Raw genomic sequence first — 9,484 nt, forward strand, 5'->3', positions numbered from 1 at the left:
CAGCAACATTGGTTTAATTTTTAATTGTAATTTCTGATTTTATTATAAAAAAAATTATAGTTATTTTGTAAAATCGATGTTTTATTTTTTTTTTTTCTCAATGACAACTTTAATGACACTGAAAAAACCGACAATAAGAAGTGCCTAAACGACGAAAACAAGTAAAGCTCTACGGTGCCTGGAAGGAATAATACGGAGCAAACGACCGCAGTGGTCCATGGTGGTTGGAGAAGAGAGTAAGGGTAAAGGGTCGGAAACTATTACTTCGTCTTACGAGTTTCGACAATGAGGAATATTTTTTGACGTTTATTATTATTATTATTATTATTATTATTGTCATATTTCAATCTTAAATTTTAAATATTTTATTTTAATCTTAAAAAATTTTAAATTAATTTAATATTATCTTATTATTAAATTTACACGAAACAATTCACATAACTAATACATTCAATTTCAGTTTATAACTTAAATCGACTCATTAGCAATCACCAATATAAAACATTTTATTTGATTTTAGATTGTTGATGATTATTTATGTCAAATTTAATGACATGACAATATTAAATTTAAAATTTTTTGAGAATTAAAATAATATTTTATCCTAATATTAATTTGAAAAGTGATATTGTTTTGAATAAATGTGCAATTTTTGTATCATTTGAATATTATTCTAAATATGTGAAGTGCATGCATTATAGTTACTATTTTTATTTAACTATGTTTGAATGGTACGGTCAAATAAGTGTGAGTTTAACACAGGTGGTAAAAGCAATAAGTGGCCGTATATCATGAAATTCACGGCCCCACAGTGAAAATGGGAAGCAAAAATATGGGCAGTTAATTTGACCGTGACAGAGTTACTAGCAGCGGAACTTAACTCATGCCATTTTTACTGAGTTAACATAACAATATGCTTCTTCAAAAGAAAATTAGACAAAAAAAAATAACTATTGTATTTTACTATTATTATACAAACCTAGTAAATCAATGTAATGCCCCCATACCCATTCTCCCTGTTTAAAAAAAAAAAAAGAAAAAGACTATAAATTTCAAGCACTGTTGCCATAGTTTTCACAGTGAAGGTGCGTTTTTCTTGGAATGCATGACACATGCGAAGCATTACATTTCTCATAGGATTGGTGGTGGCGGTTGAGAAAGGTTGAAAACAGTGAACCCATCACATTACAATATTATTAGTAGGACATTAGAAAAAGCTCACATATTATAATTTAATGATTTAATCTAATATAATAATGTGTATTTAGTGCCTTGGCTTCTTAACAAACCCTCTGCTCTGTTCGTACCAAAATGGTTCTTTTTCCCAAATTTTTCTATGCCTCAGGGAGGAGGCTGACTGTGACTGATTCGCTCACGAGTCATCACCCCCGCTTCTCTCTTCCAAGTTCTGATCACTGACTCCATTTATTTTAATTTTTTCCCTTCTCAAATTTATAGTCTCTTGTGGGTCATGGTCAATTACTCAATTTATCATGTTCATCGATAGTTAATAGGATTGTTATGAGCTTATGAAGTTATGACCTCCATTTGTATTTTCAACAGTATTTTGTAGAATATCAACAAATTCAACTATATACTTTTCCTACATTTCATAGCAAAGCCAAATTAAAGGTTCCCCCGGGGGCCCCGGCCCCTCATCTTTGTCACATGTATACATGTTATTAATATGTACAAATTTTCTTCATCAGCTTATATAACCTGAGAAATTTAATTCTAACTCTATATTTGTAGTATATAAAAGCAATTGTGCTACATGCATACCATCTTTAGTCACTATTTTTAGTATACGTATATAAATATAAAATTCAAAAATTAAAAATTAAATTCTTACTTTCACTTTTTTCGTGCACTGAAACTTATCTTTCTCTTTCTCCTTTTCTCACTCTTACTCTCAGACGCAATTCGCCTTCCTCATTCTCACTTTCAAGTGGCGTTTCTCCTTTTCTCTTTCTCCGGCGGCACGATTATCCTTCTCTCTCTCTCGACACAATTCTCCTTCGCTCTCTTTCCGATACGGCACAATTCTCTTTCGCTCTCTCTCAAGCGCAGTTGCGATTCTCCTTCTTCTCTCTCAGGCGCGGTGCTTTCTGTTTCAGGTGTAAGAACCGGAGATTATTAACCGATTAATTAACGTAGAAATAAAAATTTAATTGCTCGGAATAGGTTCAAAAATTTAGAAATCTTAATTTGAAAATTTGAAGGGGAGATTTGAATCCAGTAGATTTTTCCACTAATTTTCTGCAAAAAATTGCATAGAAACGCATACCGGTAAATTAGCCAGCAGTATCGGCTTAAGTCTGTCCGATACTGCGAGAGAGAAAATAAAACTGTAGAAAAATTTAAGAAAATATTTATAGTTAAAAATCCGGCGCTAATTCTAAAGGTTTTGGCCCAAAATTGGGCCAAACGGGCCAAAAACACTAAGCAATTGGACTGGATCCAAGTTGGACCCAAGCCCAACATATAAAAGCTTCCTAATGAGCATTTCATCTCATTGTCCATCATTTTGAGATTAAGGGGTGCTGGGACTCAATTGTTACTATTTATTTTTCTCTTCTTTTGCTCATAACTTGAGTTACGGTGCTCCGATTTATGTGTTGTTTGCGGCCACGCGAAACTCTCGCCGAGTCCATCATTTTTAGCTAAGCATTGCTAGTAAGAACTCGAGTTCCATACTCCTTTTTTCAGCCCTAACAGATTTCGAAATTTAAGTTTGGGTATTGAGTAGATTTTGTGTTTTTCGTTGATTATGTGGTATCTGGCATTGGGCTATTGTCAGTTTGTGCCCCAATCATTGTTGGATAAGGTAAAGAAACTCTTTGTCCTTGTGAATTAATAATGTTGTGAACCCTAGGATTGATTTTGGTATATTACATTATGTTAGATTGAAATTTGTGATTATTGGAGTTGGTTTTGGCAATTTGGAGTTTTTGAATTGAGTTTAGTGGATTGTTTGTGCTTGGAAGCTTGTTTGAAGGTCAATTTTGGTAATTTTGAGTTGCGCAAAAATCGGTCAAGGTATGGTTTCTGTTTTCTTTAGTTAATATGTAATGTTTCGTGAAACATAGGCTAGTGAACCTTAGGATAAGATTGAATTGATGATGATTATTGATGATTTATGATGTTGTTGATGATATTTATGGTTATTGATGTTGAGGATAAATGATGAGATTTATGAGAATTGATAGTGATAGATTGATGAATAATGATTTTGATGGTTTGGAATGGTGCAAATGTGGTATAATTGACGTTTGGGTTGATAATTGTGAGGATGGTAATTTATGAGTAGGAATTGTGGTAAGAGTTGGTGATTTTGAACAAAATGGTTGGTTGTTGTATGGTTGGACAATGATTGAAGTGTAATTGGTAATGTACATGAATGTATAAAATTGGAATTAGGTATGGCTAAAATGAAATGAGACTTGTGAGTTTGGAAAACTAGAAAATTTGTAAAATTTGGTAAAATCGTGTTTTAAATCAACTTTAGCGGGTTATAACTTGGCCCTCGAAGATTGGATTCGAGTGAACTTTAGTTCAAATTAAAGATAGTTAAGAGAGATTTAAAATGGTATAAAGATGAGTAAAATTAGAATTTTGTAGAGAAAGTTATGGACGTTGGAAGTTAGGTCAAAAAACTGAATTCTGTGATGTTATAGAAAACTTAAAAATCTGGTTTGTGTGCCCACGCACACAACCTGTGCGCACTCACGGGCCAGAGCGAGTGTTTCAACTAGTGCGTACGCACGAGGGGGTGTGCGTACGCACAGGCCAAGAAAGTCCTTCTGGTGAGTGTGTACGCACACTACCATGCGTACGCACAAGCCGAAAAATCATTCTGGTGCGTTCGTACGCACCACACCATGCATACGCACAAGTAGGGCTGGAAGTGAGTCAAGCCAGCTCATGAGCCAGTTCGAGCTCGACTCGTTAATAGCTCGATAAGCTAAGCTCGTGAGCTGGTGAGCCAAGCATGAGCCTGAAATTGAGCTCATAAATTAAATGAGCCGAGCTTGAACTTGGATAAGCTCAGCTCATTAACTCGTGAGCTGGCTCGATTATATATATATATATATATTATAACAATCTTAATTATTTAATATTTATATTTATTTTTTAATATAGGACATAAATAAAAAATTTATAATTTATTGATAGATAAATAATATATAAAATTGATCTTTTCAAATATTTTTAAAAATATATAAGTTATAATTTATTGATATAAAATTATAGATTATGTATTTATGTTTCTCTTATTTGAGCCAGCTCGTGAGCTCGAGCCAGCTAGTGAGCTTTTGGTGAGCCGAGCTTGAGCTTAAGAAATAAGCTCGATTGTTAATGAGTCGAGCCGTGAGCCAAGCTCAATTTTCGTGAGCCGAGCTTGAGCTTGGTCTAACTCGACTCAGCTCGGCTCACTTCTAGCCTACGCACAAGCCCTGTTTTCAATAAAACCCTATTTTTAACTATTTTACCTTCCTGGCAAGCTTGTAAACTTCTGCGACACTTGTTTAAAATCTCCTATCTAGTATTTATGCTTTAAAATAAGGGAGAACACAATGAGTGAATTTAAGTGGATATTTTCTGTTATGAGTTAGAGACGGTGACTTAGGCTTGGGATGAACTGTGGATGGAATTACTTGAGTGAATTGGTGGAGTGTTAAGATGATGATGTATTGAGACAGATAAATGATTGTGGTTGATGAGATTGATGAGATAAGTATTAATGGACTTGTGCTATATGAGCAGTGGTCACTTAGATTCGTTTTATACTATTGATATGCTGAGATTTGGTAAGTCGCTATGCACCTGGCAAGGACGGTGGTTAATCCCGCTTGTTGAGGTTGCGGCGCCGACGTAAGGACGGTGGTTAATCTCGCTTACGTTAGGATGTGAGGTCTGAGGCTGAGTATCCCGCTCGCATTCTTTCGAGTCGCAAGAGTTGGCCCGGCACTATATCCTAGGGTACCAATTATTCATGACCGAAAGGCGACATTCCAAGGGGATGTATCAGGTTGGCAGTTGATCCGACAAATAATATTACGGCCAATAGGACATGCATTCATCATGTGCATCTTCTAAGAATTTTCTTGCTTTACTTACCTAAATTCAATGTCTAAATGTATAACATGCTTACCTGCTTCATGAATTACTTGCTGTAAGTGTATATTACCTGTGTTTTACATTCTTGCATTTATCTGTGTTTTCTGCTAGAATTGAATAGGCTCGGTGGACAATGGCAATGGGATCACATTGATGTTAGGCTGGCGAAGGCTGTGGGACAATGGTGTTTATGTTAGTTAGAAATCTCTTAAGATAGATAACCCTTTATGGTTTAAGTTTACTTTAAGTTTGAATCTTATGCATGTGAGAAGTTCTAGAATTGCCTTTGGCATCCCGGAACCTTATATATTATCTATTGGACACTGTTACCATATTGAGAACCTTCGGTTCTCATACCATATGTTGTTGTTGTTTTTCAGATGCAGGTCGCAAATCATCTTGGTGAGTTTGCAAGATGGTGATGAGCAGAGGATCACTTTTATCTTTTGTATTTTGTTCATTTTGCTTTAGTATTCTCTCACTTTTGTATATTGCACTTGTTGCCTTAGAGGCTTACTTTAAGAGATAGGATGTTGCTGTTTTACTTTAGAAACTCTGTTGTATTCTGTTTGAGCTATCCGGCCTAAATTTCGCAGGCTATGTCTAGTTCTCTTTTGTGTGTGTGTGTGTGTGTATATATATATATATATATACTCTTATTTATCTTGTATCTATGATTCTTCTCTTATCTTTACACTTTAGTTATCGTGTGTGATGCTTCACGCTTTTGTATCCTATTTTCTACGTCTTTGAGCTTTATTTCTTGATCAGGCGTCTAGTATTATTACTTCCTTCCATATATATTATTGTATGAGCTTAGAATTGTCGTGACGCTCTGTTATCCTTTGCTTTACGGCATGAGGTAAAGTTTAGGATGATAGAGTGTTATATCAGGCGCGAACTTCTTCGACGATATTTTCCTTGTTTGATTCTGCAAGGAAAACTTCTACTCCTTGTGTTTTTTATTCTTTGTTTTGAGCTTCTTTAACTTGATTACACGATAATGAACAAGAATAGGTTATTATTTTATATCCTTAGCAATGTTTGATTATAATTTGGTTATAAATTTGATTTATATTTTAGTTTAATTTATATTTTACTTTGATCAAGTTCTTCTCTATGAGAAAGCTCATATATAATGTTAAACAGTCAGACTCTCTACAATTTGACACTGTCTAAAAATTATGTGTTGTTTTATAGTTGTACAATAGAACTAGTATTTAACTCGAATAGATGCGTGTATTATGAGATTCTCTTAAGATATTGATTAGCTTAATAATCTTTGTATTAACTTAGGATTGTGGTTGATAGTGTCTGTCCAAAAGGCTAGAGAGCCTAAAAGTTAATATTGTGAAAGCATATTTATTTCTACTTTATAGCTTGCAATTTCATCTTGTTAGAAAGAAAAGTGATGAACCAAAAAGGAAAAAAAACAAAGCTTGTCATTTATAGGCTGCAATTTAGAACTATTAACTATGTGATTATTTTTAATTTTTGTTCAGTGATAATGATTAGTATATTGGTCTTATCAATAAGAGTATCTTATGAGGACAAAAGTGCATGTTTGTGTATGTTTTTTGGTTATGATGACGGTGAGATTTGAGAAATGGATGCTAAACAGTAGTAGAAGTTAAATGTTAATTTCTATGATTTATATATATATGCGTGTGTGTTATAAACTTAAATTTTGATTTAGATTCTAGAATTTGATTATTATTTTTGATGTATTTGATTATATCCGAATTTTTAAAATTTGATTTGAAGTGTGTTTAATTATAACATGAGTTTGAACTTTGATTTCTATTTCTCAAGTTTGATTATTACTTTGAACATGTTTGATTATAATCAAATTTTGTAATATAATTTGAACCGTATTTGATTATAATCTAATTATAACATGAGTTTAAAATTTGATTTGCATTCTCGAATTTGATTATTATTTTAGATGTGTTTGATTATAACCAGATTTTGTAAAATAATTTGGAGCTAGTTTGATTATCTGATTATAGCATCAAACTATTTAAAAGTTCGTTAATTAGATTTGTTTTTAGTGATTTTGATAGAAGGCTAATTTATCTTATAATAATATTTTTATAATATCGTGCTATGTGCTGAGTTTGATTATCATATCGAATGAGTTTGATTATACTCAAGTTTTAAAATAGGTTATTGAAGCATGTTTGATTATATACTATGAATAAAGAACTTGCTATTTCTATTTTTCATGAATGAACCAATAATAACTCAGAATCTCAGATAACACAGAATGTTGAGTGCAAAGGCACTAACGACATGTAAAATCAAAATTAAAACTATTACAAAGGAAAAAAAAGAGTAAAGTATCATTTTTGTCTTCAACGTTTGGGGTAAGTCCTATTTGTGTCCCTAACGTTTAAATTGTCCTATTTGTATCTTTAACGTTTATAAAAGTGATTCAATGTTATCCTACTATCAATTATAGGACGATTTAAATGTTAGGGACACAAATAGGAATACAAATAGGACGATTTAAACGTTAGGGACACAAATAGGATTTATCCCAAACATTGGGGACAAAAACAATACTTTACTCGGAAAAAAATGTAAAAATTCCATTGCAACATGTAATAAATCTATTACAAAAGAAATAAAACTATTGTTCTTTCAAATAGTGACTTTGTTGCATTGCGTTCAACAAGGATACAAAGTCATATGATTGATTAGAGCTAATGCTCAACTCCAAAAGTAATTCCATAGGTGGCTAAAAAAAATCAATAAAGTGATAATAGAATATTTTAGCAATAATAATAAAATTAATCAAACATCTCTTACTTTTAATCGAATAGCTGCTGCCTGAAAAAAATCAACAACAACAAAGGAAGAAAAGAAATCAACAAGTTGACATATTTTATTAGCAACATATAAGAAGAAACTGAAGGTTGTCATGTCAACACAAATGCAGCATAATATGAGATTTTCAGAATCGCATGAGCCAGTAGCAACAACATAGTGGTCTGTCCACATTTGCATTCGGGAATACCCCTGAACTTCACCATGAAAGCATTAATAAATAGTAATACCTGAGCAATGTGCTTTGCAGAGATTAATTCAACCATGACAAATAGTGCATGTTATCATTGCTTTAAACCAAATATTTTTAAAAGGCCATCAGCAAGTCAACTTCAACAAAGCCTCTCTGAAAGAACAACAAAAAAATCCTTTTCAAAAGAAGATCCTTAAATTTTGAAAAAAACACAAGTAACATTCTCATTAAGCTTATATTAAGACATGGGTCAAAATAATTTTGTTGAGTGTTGATGCATAATCACCAAAGTACAAGAAATGAAAATATAAGATGGATTTATATGATGAAATTTTTCCTCTTTGTTTTTGTAGTGGCAAGGGAGAAATTATTCACATTGCTAACAATGACAAGGCTAAGTCAATGTAAACTTGTACATCCTATCGACCTAATCTTATATTAAGGTGACAGGCAACATAAATACAATATATTTTCCAAATATTCTAGTTTGAGTTTATCCTATGAGTCTTTTTCATTTCTATAGCTATGAAGATTTAGTGCAACTATTGCTCTTAAATTGAAAGGAAATAATGTAATCTTATCATGCAAAATGAACAAACCAAAAACAACAAAGAGAGATTGCTACTTCAAATAATTTAGAATTTTATGAATTGAAACGTGAGTTCAGAACTTCGACCAGAAAAAATGCAGTGTAGCAACAACTAAAATATCGTGAAACACAATGATGTTTTTAAAATATTTCGGAAGCACTAAAAAAAATTATATTACAAGTATGGATATAAAGAGATGCACCTTGAAGGGATTGGAATCTGCTTCCACTCTGAGTAATTGGCCTTTCTGATATGCTTGAAATAACCTAAAATATAGATAATAAAAACTTCAAAATTAAATTAGGAATAAAAAATGGATAATAAAAAAATTAACATGCGAAGTAAATAAACCACAAACCACATCATTCGAGTTTGTGGATTCTATTGAATCAATAAGCAGCAATTTTTCTTAAGATATAATTAAAACTCTAAGATAACAAGAACCAAAATTAAACGCCGCTGAGAAGAGTTTTTGTAAAGTGCACGATCGAAGTAGAAGAGAGGAAAGCACGGAGAAAAGAAGAAAGCGAGGAGTAGTGAGGTGCATGCAATGGTGCGATCGAAGAGAGGAGAAGTGATGTGCATGTAGCTGCCGAGAAGAGAAGAAATCGCGATCGAAGAAGAGGAGAGCAGTGGTGCAATGAAGAAGCTCCTAGAGTGGCTGAAATCACGATAAAAAAAAATCCTTTGTATTATCTCTATATCCGTATATATTTTTATTATATCCTTTCATATAAAAAAAAGATGGAAA

This window comes from Arachis ipaensis, chromosome B09 (assembly GCF_000816755.2).
Source record: "Arachis ipaensis cultivar K30076 chromosome B09, Araip1.1, whole genome shotgun sequence".
In the NCBI taxonomy this organism is placed as follows: Eukaryota; Viridiplantae; Streptophyta; class Magnoliopsida; order Fabales; family Fabaceae; genus Arachis; species Arachis ipaensis.